General features: G+C 41.1%; 1 long non-coding RNA gene across 1 annotated transcript; it reads right to left on the reverse strand.

Moving 5' to 3' along the window:
- Positions 1-1709: 1709 nt before the first annotated feature.
- Positions 1710-2832, reverse strand: LOC130916808 (uncharacterized). The gene is made up of 4 exons (XR_009063343.1): positions 2680-2832; positions 2482-2564; positions 1900-1945; positions 1710-1765 (listed from the first exon to the last, which is right to left on the reverse strand). It is a non-coding gene; the product is annotated as an uncharacterized LOC130916808 (long non-coding RNA).
- Between the last annotated feature and the right edge of the window lie 12544 nt (positions 2833-15376).

Below are 15376 nucleotides of genomic sequence, written 5' to 3' on the forward strand. Positions count from 1 at the left end.
TTCTCTACACAGCTCTGTCATTGAATGCACCCAGAAATTTCTGAAATTAAAACTGCGCAGTTATGATCTCTTGTCTCCAGTCAGTCTTTTATGTGGTGGTCCTAGCCCACACTCCCCTCTACTGGCTTTTATTGCTGTTACACTTCCTGTTTTATGTGGCATGAGCTCAACCTTGGCAGACCTGGGAGTGCACCTGCAGCTCATCACAATCAACACTGCTTTTAAGGAGCGGCCTTGGCAGCAAGCAGGTGCCAGATGATTCTGCCAGACACCAGTGGTACATCAGCCAACTACACTTGTAGCATTTGACAATTGTCTAACGAACTCTTAATTCTTGTTTTTTGCCATCAGGAAAACCACCCATCAGCCCTCACAGCCTGAGCTATTGTTCAATAAAAACCCTTCACGCCACTTCAGTTTTCTGGTCGCACTTTGGTCCACATCAACCTTGCCAACTTTGCCCTGACATTTTATACAACAATCCAGTCTAGTACTGATGGCAAAAAGAAGCCCCTTGAAGCAGTGAAGCCCTGCAGGGAAATGCGTCACATACACGTAGTGGCTTCAAGAGGATTTATTTCCTTGACTACGCCATCATGTGGACAGAAAAATGTATAACATGCTTGGTGCATGAAATAAAATGATTGGGTGTCATGCTCTGAATACAAAGAAAATACATATTTTAAGTTTAACATGAATTATTCTGTGTTACTTTGTCTATGTTTGTGCATATGCAACAAGTAAAAAAGGAAATGAGGTCAAATGTGTTCAGGTACAGCTAAAGTTTTCTTCATTTTCAGCAGAAGCACAGGAATTGTAGAGACGAGAGATTACCAGCTGCATTGAGTGACCTTAATGAATCACTTAAGCATGACAACCTATTTAGATAAGTTGACTGCTTGTTTAAAAGCCATTGAAACAGAGTGTAAACCTTTTTTTGAGTCACCCTGTAGATACGCTGAAGCATGAGATAAGTGCTTGTCCACCTTGTTTCAACCTCCTGAAGGAGTTTAAGCACCGGAAGGCCCATTTGAACTTGCATCCTCCTACAACAAAATCAAGTGTCAAATTAATATATAGCAAAAAATAAAATATGTTACATATGACAAGTAGGGAGCTTACCTTTGCTGTAGTGCTGTTTTTAAAATAACCAACTATCTTTTGACAGTTTGCCCGGATGTGGAACAATTCAGGACACTGGTCAAGAGCTATTTTCACCAAAAGATTTAGCGTATGTGCCACACAAATAGTGTGACGCATATGAAGCTCTCTGGCACAAGCTCCCATATTTGCTGCACCATCAGTCACTAGACATGTCACCAGGGCTGGACTGGGACAAAAAATCGGCCCGGGCATTTTGAGCCGAGACCGGCCCACCAGGTATTGATGGAAAGACAATTAAGCCTATGAATGAAAACAAACTTTCTTGTGACAATGCTTTCACGCTGTCTTGTTGGTGTAGATATACTTAAACATAAACATAAACTTAAACATACACCATCCTTCCAGTTCCAATATTCTATACAGTACTTAGCGGATATCAAAAGGCTGCATGGTCTAGTTAACCTCCTGAACAATGTACAACGTATGATGGGATCCTCAAATTAGGACAGGGATTAATACGGAATAGAGGTGAGACATGATCATTGATGAATATATTAAAATGAATAACAGATTTAGTGATTTTTTCATAGACAATTTATTTACTGCATCAATAAAAGTGCAAATAAATATATCCACAGAATAGGCCCTCAAACACGGAGACCTTTAAAAAGTGAAAGGAGACAGAGGAAGATAAGTGATAAAGAATAACACTTTATGGACTTGTATGATCACAGTACTGGTTTCTAGAAAAAATCTGGGAAAATAGATGCATCATATACTCCATGTAGTACTTACTTAGGGCAAACTCCTGAACAAACAATGAACAAAGTATGATGGGATCCTGAAAAATAGGGCACAGAGTTGAGATGAATATTAAAATGTGTAAATTACAGACTGTAACTATCAAAACACAGAGCACAGACCTGTTTGTATGTCTGTACCCTCATCTGTTACCTCACTGTCAAAAAAATGTGATAAGCCCCTATTTTTCTCATGTACTGGATCACAGTACCCAGAATATTGGCAGAATTCAAATCATAATGTGTCATTTCATAGCAACTACCATGGCCATGTCCTGTATTATTATTTTTTTTTTTTTACAAGCAATCTGGGCAATTTTCTTGGAGTTGCATACACATATGCTGAAAATCGCCCTATCCTGCAATGATAAAGAATCCTTCCAAAAAAATCCTGGATCAAGACAGTGATCCGGATCACCTCTAAATCTAAATTGAATCATCTCTTCCTTGTCCCAGAGTGGACATTTCCTGAAAATTTCATTAAGATCCGTCCATAACTTTTTGAATTGTACCGTACACAAACAAACCAATTTAGCAGAAGTAATTCAGTGATATTTTCACAGACCAATGTACTTACCATATCAATAAACAGTAACCTTGAACCTCCACTGCAGCAACACTTTGCACAGCAACACCAAATGCTTCCTCAAACATGGGAACCTTCAAAGTGAAAGGAGACAGAGGTGAAAAAGAATGTCACCTGATGGACTTGCTCTGATGATCACAGTGCTGGTATTTTTACTCAGTTGAATCATGTATTCTATACAGTACTTACTTAGAGGAATCCAAAAGTCTGCATGGTCAAGTGAACCTCCTGAACAAACATAGAACATGATGGGATCCTGAAAAAAGGACAGAGAGGAACAGAGATGAGATGAATATCAAAATGTGACCACGGCAGCCTTCCAAATGGAGTGATCGACTTATCATAAATATGGTTGAACTTTGCCAATTGAGACCACTCATAAACTGTCATATAGTTGAGATTTCGCACTTTTGACAGAAGTTTGAATGGAAACTACCAGGCTAGATCTTGCCTGTGTTGTCTTACAAAAAAAAAGTTATGTGCTCGGACGCGCCGGCGCGTCCGCTCGACCTTATAAAGGTTTTAACTACCTAACAAATAGAGATAATACTTAAGTAACTTTATTTTTATTAATTTAGTTAACACTAGAAAACCCAAGGAGGGATCAGTTGATGAATATACCTTTTGTGCCCAGAGAGGGATCATCTGATCCTAATTTGCACATCTATTGTGGTCGTTGATGGTGGTCGTTTGTTACTCACGCCTACGGACAATTTGGAATGATCAATCAGCCTAGCATGCACGTCTTAGGAATGTGGGAGGAAACCGGAGTCTTTTTCTATCTCTACATAGAGAAAGAAAGAAAAAAAAAAAAGCAAATGTGTATGTATGTGGGAATGAAGCATTTAGCTACAGTAAATATGCCACAGACCTAATGTGGATGTGTAGCTGAACAGGTTGACTTTCATAGTATATTGAACTATATTTTAGCAATCTTTTTTTTTTTTTCATCTTGAATCCATTTCCAGCAGGCTTATAATGTAGACTCTAAGCCTAAACCAATGTAGGATAACAAAGACAAAATAACCGAATTTCAATCTCTGAAAGATTTATTTACAGCAAAACAAAAAACTGTACAGTGTACTGTATACAATCCTGACACATCACTGGGTAAGGCGTACAGCATGAGCCACAAGTCAATCGGCCACATTTCTGACACACGAGACATTTTTTTTACCCCCGTACACTTTTTTATTTGGCAGCGCCTCCTTTTTGCTGGTGGACTGTGTGTCATGGGAACAAATAAATCTTTCAGAAATTAAATTTGGGTTGTTTTGTCATTGTTATCCTATGTTGCTTTACACTAGAACCACCAGGGGTTTTGGTGCTTCCTAAAACTACCAAGGGTGTCCCATTTTGGGACACCCTGGGATCCGTCCCCAAGCCGAGTCCATCTCATTTCTACCCCTCGGCCCACCCCTTGGCCCTTCAAATGAAGCAATAAGGGGTAGGGGTAAGGTGTAGGGCTTGAAACATCACCCTAAGAATTGGGACACCTCTTTACACTCGCGTACGTCATAAGTCCGTTCAAACAGTTGTTACGTGACCAAAAGCGACGATAAAAAGTGCACTAAGTGCACTTGTGCGTTTAGCAAAACTGAAAAACAAAACAAACATTACAAATGAAGAAACACAATGAACAAGCATTACAATAAGTGGTGTCGATTTTTAATTTAGTACACCCCTAAATAGTGCACTTTTTATCGTGATTAATTTTTTTTAAGTATCACTTTTCTGACTGAAGAAAACACATTGAGAGTAGATAATACTGGTCATCAGCTGTTAGAGTATTATTTGGATGTATCAAGCTTGTTTCATTGAATTTAAGCAAAGCAAACAAAACAAACACTTGTAACAAACGGAAGGGTCCACAACACATGCACACAGATGTGGAGCACTAGTTCAGTTTAATTTAGTTTTGTTTCAAATTCAAATATGGTTTCAAATTCAATGCAATATTTACACCATTGTATGAAACCTGAATGATAGTTTGTTTCATAACCAAGAGTGGTATTTACTAGTCTTGCATATTTTCTTCCCAGCCATTTCATGTGAGGTGCTTTTCTTGTTACCACTGTTGCTTGGTGTGCTTAGTTGTAGTATTTCTGAATATCTATGTATATCAATGTATATCCACAGCAAATTGTTAACTGATCTTTTCAAAAATGTTTTTTAACATGTAGAGGGTATTCAAACAAATACATCCGAATGAATTAGAATTATTAAAATACTTTTATCAAAATACTCTCAGAAGTTTAGCAGTTTAGTGTCAAGTAAGAAATAAGTGTCTGATAGGCTACTTTAGCTGAAGAGGGGGTTGGGGCGAAACAGGCTCAGTCAGGCTACTTTAGCTGAGGAGGGGGATGGGCGAAACAGGCTCAGTCAGGCTACTTTAGCTGAGGAGGGGGATGGGCGAAAACCTTGCTGAGAGAGGCTGCTTTCTCTTTCGCTACTACGACTAGTCAGGCTACTTTCAGACACTTATTTCTTACTTGCCTACTGTAGGTTGATAAATTTGTAGGTAGATTTTTGTATGTCTTAGTCAATCCAAAAAAAAGGTTCCTTCAATCAAAGTATATATTTTCAATAGAAAATAAAAGTCACTTGAATGAAAGCAAACTGTGTTTGAATGCAAAAGTTGCCTGAATGATAGCTTGTTTCTGAACCAAGAGTGGTATTTACTAGTTTTGCATATTTTTATCCAGCCATTTCATGTGAGGTGTTTTTCTTGTTACCACTGTTGCTTGGTGTGCTTTGTTGTAGTATTTCTGAATATCTATGTATATCAATGTATATCCACAGTAAATTGTTAACTGATCTTTTCAAAATTGTTTTTTAACATGTAGAGGGTATTCAAACAAATACATCCGAATAAATTAGAAGTATTAAAATACTGTCAAAATATCCTCAGAAGTTTAGCAGTTTATTGTCAAGTAAAAAGTGTCTGAGAGTAGCCTGACGCCCAACCCCCTTCCACAGCTAATGGCTGGTTGCAAGTAAAGAAACAGCAGCCTGACTTGTTCAAACACATTTTGCTTTCATTCAAGTGACTTTTTTTTCTCGATTGAAAATATATATTTTGATTGAAAGAACTTTTTTTGGCTTGACCAAGAAATAAACAAATCTACCTACAAATTTATCAACCTACAGTAGGCAAGTGAGAAATAAGTGTCTGAAAGTAGCCTGACTAGTAGTAGTAGCGAAAGAGAAAGCAGCCTCACTCAGCAAGGACTCGGCAAAAGGATGACCGGAAGTTAAAAAAAAAAAAAAGGACGACACTTTTTATATTGCTATATGTGCTTTGTGACTATCTGTAAGGACCTCTGTGAAGTCCCCCCCCCCCCCCCCCCCCATCAGACGCAAATTTATATAGAAATGATGTCAATCGTTTGTGCTGTAAAAGTTTTGTTTGAGCTGCTTTCGTTGTAGAGATACTTACAATTCTTATATAGGTAAATCTGAGGTCAGCTAGCCCCCCATTTCAATTAACAATTGTGTCAATCGTTTGTGCTGCAATGGTTTTGTAGATCAGTATTATGCTTTTATTCAGATATTAATTTCGAGTGGTTACGTCACTCGTAGCTTTTCCTTAGCTTAGCTCCCGTGGCTAATGCAGCATACCAACTCCCAATAACAGAGGGGTGTCCTAGCTACCTACCTAACAAGCACGATCATAACACAAACAAATTCGGGTCCGTTTCGCAGTAAATTGGGGGGCTTTAGATATTAATTTTGAGTGATGACGTCACTCTAAGCTCCTCATCTACTGCAAAATGGTCCTGAAGTGCTGCCATTGGTATGCTCTATGAGCCACGGGAGCTAAGCTAAGGAAAAGCTACGAGTGACGTCACCACTTAAAATTAATATCTCAATAAAAGCATAATACTGATCTACAAAACCGTTGCAGCACAAACTAGCACAAATGACAGACACAATTCTGAATTGAAATGGGGGGCTAGCTGACCTCAGATTTACCCAAAAAGAATTGTAAATATCTCTAGAACGAAAGCAGCACTAACAAAGCTTTTACAGTACAAACGATTGACATCATTTTAATATAAATATGTCTGATGGGGGGGAGGGGGCCAACTTCACAGAGGTCCGTAGAGATGGTCAGATAGCACATACAGCAATATACAATATGTCGTCCTTTTTTTTTTTTATCTTAATTTTTTTGTACTTCCAGGTCATCCTCTTGCCGTCGTGTTGTGGGATTTTGCTGTTCTGTTGCGGGATTTTTGCTGCTGTGTCTTTGCATCTGCCTTCTGAGCCATTCGTGCTGCGAACCATTTGCTGTTGTGTTGTGGCAATTAGGGTTCGTGCTTTTGCCAATTTGCAATCGCGCTTTAGGAACTGGGGATCGTGTTGTGGCGGTTTGCATTCATGCTTTTTTTCTTTTGCAAAGCGTTTGCAATTGGGGTTCATGCTTTTTTTTTATTTGCAAAGTGTTGAGACTTTGCATTTCGCCTGACACCTCTCAGCCACCATAATTTCCTGCTCCTGTTCAAATCCACCCCGCCAGTCGACTCTCAGTGTCGTTCGCTCACACTAGCTCGGTCATCAAGATAAGCACATCCCCCGCCCCTTGACGTAGTTAGCACTTTGCATTCAGAAAGCCACATGGCAGAGCTGATCACACTTGGGTTGGGTTGTGAGACCAAAACATTTGAGATTTTTTTGTCGTCACAAATGTATTGATTATTTCATTCATTATAACTTTATACACGTTGCAATGGTCTGTGCGTTTGTTTATTTCATTGCAGTAATTTATACATAAAGTTGCCTGTGTGTGCTATAGGAGAAGAAGAAAAAATGGGCAGAGCAGTGAATGAATAAAATAAAACCATATTCAAAAATAAAACTCTCAAATAATAACAAACTATCATGGCAAGAGTCAGTGTAAACTGACCAACCCTTGTGGGTTAGAGTAAGGTTGTTTGCTTGTGTGCTTGAGTGGCCTATTTGAGAGACAATGACACACTCATTTGCACATATACAGATGCTAATTGTGGATACCCAGAGTTGTGGGGATCATCTGATCCCCTTCTGGGCTTTCCAGTAGGCTAAAAAAATGTTGGGTTTTCTAGTGTTAAGCACTAACATAATTACAACTAGAATAGCATCATAGAAACCGTCCAGCATTAGAGAAACCCCATCATGTTAGTTTGCATGCACAGCTAGCTACATTGCTTAACGGCCTAATTATAACTACTGGCGGTGTTAAGAGTTAGCGAGCGCAATGAAAATAAACTTCACCCACGCTTAATTCATATCTGAACCAGATAGACTGCAGTTCAACACTTCTTACCTGAAGTTCAGATTCCCCTCCACTCGGACCGCCGGCGGCAGCTGGTCTCTCCTCCTGCCTCCCCTTCCCCTCATCCACCTGACGGCCACCCTCGCCATCGTAACCTGCGGTTGCTGTCGCTGAAGAGGAAGCTCCGCCACCGGCAAACATCTGTGTTATTTTAACAGATTTAGCGGCATCCGCATGAAGGGCTTGTCTCTTTCTATCTCTAATTTTTTCCGCGCCTCCTTTACTTTTCTTGTAGTTATCCATTTTGTTTATCTCCTCTCTCTCTATGTCTGATTAATGTATATCTGATACCTCTGATCAAGAGGGAGGGGGCATCGGCCCTCGTTTGTAATTGGTCCAGCCCATAACCAATCTTGACTGATGGGCCGATCTACCAGTTTTGTGTATCAATGTGATTAATGCCGTTAGGTAAAAAAAAAAAAAAAAAAAATTCAGGACCGGCCCAAAATCGCCATCGGCCCACCGGGCAAATGCCCGGTATGCCCGATTGCCAGTCCAGCAGTGCATGTCACTGATACCCCACTCGGACATTAGCGAGGTTTTCATAAAAGCCATGTTTGCTGCAGTGTGTGCCTCAGGGAAATGTTGCACCCCCAGTACAACTGATTGGAGGGATGTGGTTTCATCAATGAAATGACATGTCACAGCTAGATAGGCATCAGTACTGATGGAAGTCCACATATCTGATGTCAAACTACATGCAGATGCTTTAGCCACAATGGCTTTTGTTTTATCCTTGGTTTCCTTGTACATTTTTTCCACCATGGCTTTCAAAGTCTAAAAAAAGTACGATTTATGGAATTTTGAAAAGTATAGAAATGGTTAATCCTATAATATAGTGCTTCATGTAGTGACATTCATACCTGCCGTGTAGGTAGAACGTAGGAAGGGAGCTAAAGCTTTCATAAGCTTTTTGAATCCACTGCCGTCCACCAAGGAAAACGGCTGGGAATCCTCAATTAGCATATCAACCAACAGCTCAGCCAAGTCAACCTTCTCAGCTATATTAAATTACATGTCAGAGTTATAAAACAAACAAACAAAAAAGCACACTGTGTAGTGTGGGCTATGAATATACAGTGCCTTGCAAAAGTATTCGGCACCCTTGAATCTTGCAACCTTTCGCCACATTTCAGGCTTCAAACATAAAGATATGAAATTTAATTTTTTTGTCAAGAATCAACAACAAGTGGGACACAATCGTGAAGTGGAACAACATTTATTGGATAATTTAAACTTTTTTAACAAATAAAAAACTGAAAAGTGGGGCGTGCAATATTATTCGGCCCCTTTACTTTCAGTGCAGCAAACTCACTCCAGAAGTTCAGTGAGGATCTCTGAATGATCCAGTGTTGTCCTAAATGACCGATGATGATGATAAATAGAATCCACCTGTGTGTAATCAAGTCTCCGTATAAATGCACCTGCTCTGTGATAGTCTCAGGGTTCTGTTTAAAGTGCAGAGAGCATTATGAAAACCAAGGAACACACCAGGCAGGTCCGAGATACTGTTGTGGAGAAGTTTAAAGCCGGATTTGGATACAAAAAGATTTCCCAAGCTTTAAACATCTCAAGGAGCACTGTGCAAGCCATCATATTGAAATGGAAGGAGCATCAGACCACTGCAAATCTACCAAGACCCGGCCGTCCTTCCAAACTTTCTTCTCAAACAAGGAGAAAACTGATCAGAGATGCAGCCAAGAGGCCCATGATCACTCTGGATGAACTGCAGAGATCTACAGCTGAGGTGGGAGAGTCTGTCAATAGGACAACAATCAGTCGCACACTGCACAAATCTGGCCTTTATGGAAGAGTGGCAAGAAGAAAGCCATTTCTCAAAGATATCCATAAAAAGTCTCGTTTAAAATTTGCCACAAGCCACCTGGGAGACACACCAAACATGTGGAAGAAGGTGCTCTGGTCAGATGAAACCAAAATTGAACTTTTTGGCCACAATGCAAAACGATATGTTTGGCGTAAAAGCAACACAGCTCATCACCCTGAACACACCATCCCCACTGTCAAACATGGTGGTGGCAGCATCATGGTTTGGGCCTGCTTTTCTTCAGCAGGGACAGGGAAGATGGTTAAAATTGACGGGAAGATGGATGCAGCCAAATACAGGAACATTCTGGAAGAAAACCTGTTGGTATCTGCACAAGACCTGAGACTGGGACGGAGATTTATCTTCCAACAGGACAATGATCCAAAACATAAAGCCAAATCTACAATGGAATGGTTCAAAAATAAACGTATCCAGGTGTTAGAATGGTCAAGTCAAAGTCCAGACCTGAATCCAATCGAGAATCTGTGGAAAGGGCTGAAGACTGCTGTTCACAAACACTCTCCATCCAACCTCACTGAGCTAGAGTTGTTTTGCAAGGAAGAATGTCAAGTCTCTCGATGTGCAAAACTGATAGAAACATACCCCAAGTGACTTGCAGCTGTAATTGGAGCAAAAGGTGGTGCTACAAAGTATTAACGCAAGGGGGCCGAATAATATTGCACGCCCCACTTTTCAGTTTTTTATTTGTTAAAAAAGTTTAAATTATCCAATAAATTTTGTTCCACTTCACGATTGTGTCCCACTTGTTGTTGATTCTTGACAAAAAATTAAAATTTTATATCTTTATGTTTGAAGCCTGAAATGTGGCAAAAGGTTGCAAGGTTCAAGGGGGCCGAATACTTTTGCAAGGCACTGTAAATGGCCTACCCGAGCCGGGTTCAACCTGGTTGGTCTCCTCGTTGCCATGCAAGACCCTATAGTGCCTTAGCATTGTTGAGGTGTTATTATTATAACTAAGCACCTTGGAACACACCAGACACTTCACCTAAGTATTCGGAAAAGAAAAATGTAAATTTTATGTGTTATCGCATTTTCTTTCATTATTGGAATCTGTTAAATAGTAATTAATTGCAGTGCATTACCTTCTGAGGTGAGATCAGCTCGAAGTGCTCCCAAACAGGGGAAAATCTCTTTCCTGCTGGTTCCATCGCAAAAAATGAAGCTTGTCGAATTGAATGCCAAATAGCGCGATAAGGGACCCGAAAACACGAAAAGTGAAGGGGAATCCATAGCGTTTCTTTGCCGCTTTTATTTCGAACTCCAATCAAGCCAAGCGAATCATTTCCTGAATCAGCCACCTGGTACACCCGCTCGCGAATCATTTCCTGAATCAGCCACCTGGTACACCCGCTCGCGAATCATTTCCTGAATCAGCCACCTGGTACACCCGCTCGCGAATCATTTCCTGAATCAGCCACCTGGTACAGCCGCTCGCGAAGCATTTCCTGAATCAGCCACCTGGTACAGCCGCTCGCGAAGCATTTCCTGAATCAGCCACCTGGTACAGCCGCTCGCGAAGCATTTCCTGAATCAGCCACCTGGTACAGCCGCTCGCGAAGCATTTCCTGAATCAGCCACCTGGTACAGCCGCTCGCGAAGCATTTCCTGAATCAGCCACCTGGTACACCTGCTCGCGAAGCATTTCCTGAATCAGTCACGTGGTACACCCGCTTCCCGGGGCAACAAACGTCACCACGTAAGTCGTCAACACGCGCATCGGCTCGCCGTTCATGAACCACTCATCTACATTACTCGGCACACACTTCAGGGATTCGACCCGAGGAGCACATCACTACAGTCTAGCTGTCTTACCTGAATTGAAAACGAACACCCAGAGGACCTGAAATACTGCCTCCAACAGTATACGATAAAAAAGTAAAACATGGACCTTTTACTGCCAATCCGGAGTGATGTGGTGGGCCGTGATTGTCACATAGGGCTCAGTTCCACACGATGTCCAAGCATCAGTCGTTACTGCCACTCTCCCTGCATTTTCTAGTTCTTTTCCAACGTGGCTCTTCACTTCAGCATACAATGCTGGCATGCATTTATTGGTGATATGCTTTCGGGACGATACCATATAGCGTGGCTCTAAGGTACGCCTCTAATCCTGAAATCCTTCCCACTCAACTATACTGGACGAGCATAAGCCCTTGGCGACGAAACGGATTATACCTGCTGTTATTTCCTTAGCGCTTGAAGAATTGTGGCCAAGTGTGTGCTGTACTATTAGCATGCTCCCACTCCTTATGTAATGTACTGGGGAGGGGCAGGACGAGCGCGTTAGAACTTTACCCCTCAGGTGCTCCCAATCGCCTTGATTGGCATCTGGTGAGGTGGATTGGTTGAGAGGAACGCTTAGGGCCCAAATATACCAGATGCATCATCGTTCCAGTTCCGGTTCGGCTCAGTGTTGACTGCGTGCCACGCAGTACGTCAAAAACAGGCGAATCATACCGGCTGCGCATGGCTGCGGTCCGCCAACTCGTGAGCTCTCGCGTGATCGCGCGCTACAATGTGCCATTTAAAACAACGAAAAACACACAGTCTACTCATCAGAGAAGCAGAGAGAGCACATTTGTTCTTTGCATATTGATATTTTAGTTGTGTCTGTCTCTAAATTCCAGATTGACTGCATCATGTTGAGATCAGGGCGTTGTGTGTGGGGGGTAGGGGGGTGGGGTGGGGGCCTATTATGCCCTTTGCTGCGTCGATGGGCTTATACTTTTGTGTACATTTAAAATTTATGGCACATAACATCTCATAGAGCTGTTATAAACAAGTGTTAAATCATCTGTAATATTTATAAAATTAACAGCGAATTATATACTAGACGAACTAAAAAAAAAAACCAGCGTACTTGGAATTGGTGTCTCAATACTGCAGATTCCTGTGCCCAGCGCAAACTGTTAGTTTTCTATGAAAAGTCAAGTAAATTGTAGGAAAGAAAAAAAGAATCGTCTCAAATAGACTGCCAGGTCAAAACTTGTGGGTGTCTCTTTATTTTCTGTCGTAGATTTCCCCCTCGATTCTGGATACAAACCGACATTGTGAGTGCGCCGGGCACGAGAATTTCTGCAGCGGAACCACTTCCAGATGTGCTGCATTTTTTTTCTCTCAAAGTTGTCAGCACGGCGTGTTTGATATCATTGCCAGAAAAACACACATAATAGGACACCTTGCAGCTTCCTTTTTAATGCTGTCCTTATAATAACGATCTGCTGCATCCATAGGCGGATCTACTATTCAGGCGAAGTAGGTGATCGCCTTAGGCGCCCAACCAGTAGGGGGCCACCAAAGCCAGCAGCACCCCCAACTATTCATCATGTATAATTATGTCAGCATACCAAACAAACAAATAACAACAACAAAAAACAAGCCATTTGAATGCTGCATTTATTCTATGCCCCCGCCCCCACACACACACGCACTACAATGGACTGTTCCACGACGACAGACTGAGTATCAGTCGCTTAGTTTCATTTAGCTCCGTTTAGCATTGCTTAGCTGTTCATAAGCTTCACTTAGCTCTCCTGCGTTTTTCACGCCACGAAGCTCGCTATTTTTACAGCTCACTTGCTACTTTGCACGTCGGCTATCGTTTATTTCGAACACATGAGCGAACGTGCTCTCCATGAGAGCCAAAGTGCTGTGTGGGAGAAGTTGAGAACAAGCCGCTAATGCCTCTTTTAACTTTCTTCTTCACACCGAACATAAAATACACGACAGCACACCCTGTGGTGAAACAATGCAGTACAGTTCCAATCAGTTATACAATAACACTCAACAGCTGGTTAACAGCATTTGCTAACAAAAAAAAAATCTATTCGTGACACCACAAGCAATGACGAAGAATGTTTTTTTACGCAGTGCAAAGCTTTCGGTTACCTCCGGTGAACATTTCAAAATACAAGCGCGTCATGTTCGTCATATAAATAACGATTTATGGAGTTAATCCCACATACTTCAGAATTAATATTATATGTTGAGTAAATACTACAGAATACAGATTCTTCACTAAGAGTAGCTTTCAAATGACACTCTTTGTGACAAATATGATTGGCAATGAATAATTATTACTATTATATATAGTAGTATACTATAATAATAATGCTAGAATTTTTCAAAGAATTGTTTTGAATAATTTTGGAAAGGCAAAGTCAGTGTTCCGAATCTGTTTACGTTCCATTCTTTTGCACTATTAAATGCTATCAGCATTTAACCTCATTGTTTATTTGTGATTAATTATTGTTATTTACATGGTTATTTGTACTTTCATAAAGAATGTAAGTGTTCCAAAATGGTTTTGTGAATTAATAAGCATCAACAAAAATTTCATTGTTAAATCATGAAAAGAAAATTATTAGATCGTCGACTAATCGTAAAACTCGTCGGCTGACTAATCAGGAGAAAATGTGTCATTTAGGACAGCCCTAGAGTACAGGAACATATTTCCTCCACACCTTTCTCACCTTTTTAACTCCTGACCCATGAAGAGGGCCCCTGGATATGTTTGCCTATGGCCCCAAAATTGCCAAGTCCGCCCCTGGCTGCATCGTAAATGACTTTGTGACTTTCCACCTCCATGATGAAACGTTCTTCATCCATGTTCGCTGGTGTTTGAACCATGAATAAGCAACTGGGCTGTTGATTCCAGGCCCGGCTCCGTCCATTTTGTCGGATGAGTGTCCGGCAAAAATAGCCAAAACCATCTGGCGGGCTGCGGTACGCCGGAGATGGTCCGCAGTCAATCCGGAGCACTGACGCAGCCGGTGTACGTTGAACAATAGGATATAATGGGAACGGATTAGCTCCGGCGCTATTTCTTACAGGAGCCGGATTGGAACCGGAACGATCATGCATCTGGTGTATTTTGGCCCTTAGCGGCTATAAATATTGCCTCGGGAGAGCACTAAAGAGGCCTCTGCTCTGCGAACCTACTCTGCACTGAGGGAGGAGGAATGAAGGACGGAGAAAAAGAAGGAGTGGTGGGCAAATTTTATTGTTTTTATCCATTTTTATGACTGTTCACTTTTTTTTTTTTTTTTTTTTTTAGAGATACTTCGAGGGGTGACCCAGCAGAGATTTGCAAGGCTCAACCCCCAGGAGTCCTAGAGGCCTGCTCAGGTGGAGTGATTTTTTTTTTGGTTTGTAGTGACGTATTTTTTGTGTGTTTTTTTTCGTTTGCCGTGCTAAGCCATGAAGCAGTGTCGTCTGCCCAGGGAGATATTTTTTAATGCCCCCTACGGACAATAATAACAGCATTATTCTAATAGCAAAACTAACTATGCTGTGTGTGTCTAATTTGAATATTTCATATGACACAGTTAGAGGCTTGAATAAGTTCGTAAGTCATAACAACAGAATTTTTTTATGCATGCCCAGTTTTTACACAATGGCAGTTTTCTGAATCACACTAAATTCTTGTGATTTTGTCCAAAATATGGCTTTTCCTTTGAAGTGTGATAACTCAGTCATTTCTGAATATTTTTTCAATTTCAACCATTTCAATTTCAGTAGCATCAGACTTATTCACACATATATAGTTTTTATTTTTTTAATGCCCCCTATGGACAATACTAGCAGCATTATCCTAATTAGGCTCGAGCGTATGGTGTGGCACTCGCGAGGTTTCCGCCGCTATCGCCACTTTGGAACCGGGAAACATAAACGAGGCATTTCAACACAGGTCGCTCTTTAAAAATGGTTGGGAATTATTGTGC

The sequence above is a fragment of the Corythoichthys intestinalis genome, chromosome 5, assembly GCF_030265065.1.
Source record: "Corythoichthys intestinalis isolate RoL2023-P3 chromosome 5, ASM3026506v1, whole genome shotgun sequence".
Classification (NCBI taxonomy): domain Eukaryota; kingdom Metazoa; phylum Chordata; class Actinopteri; order Syngnathiformes; family Syngnathidae; genus Corythoichthys; species Corythoichthys intestinalis.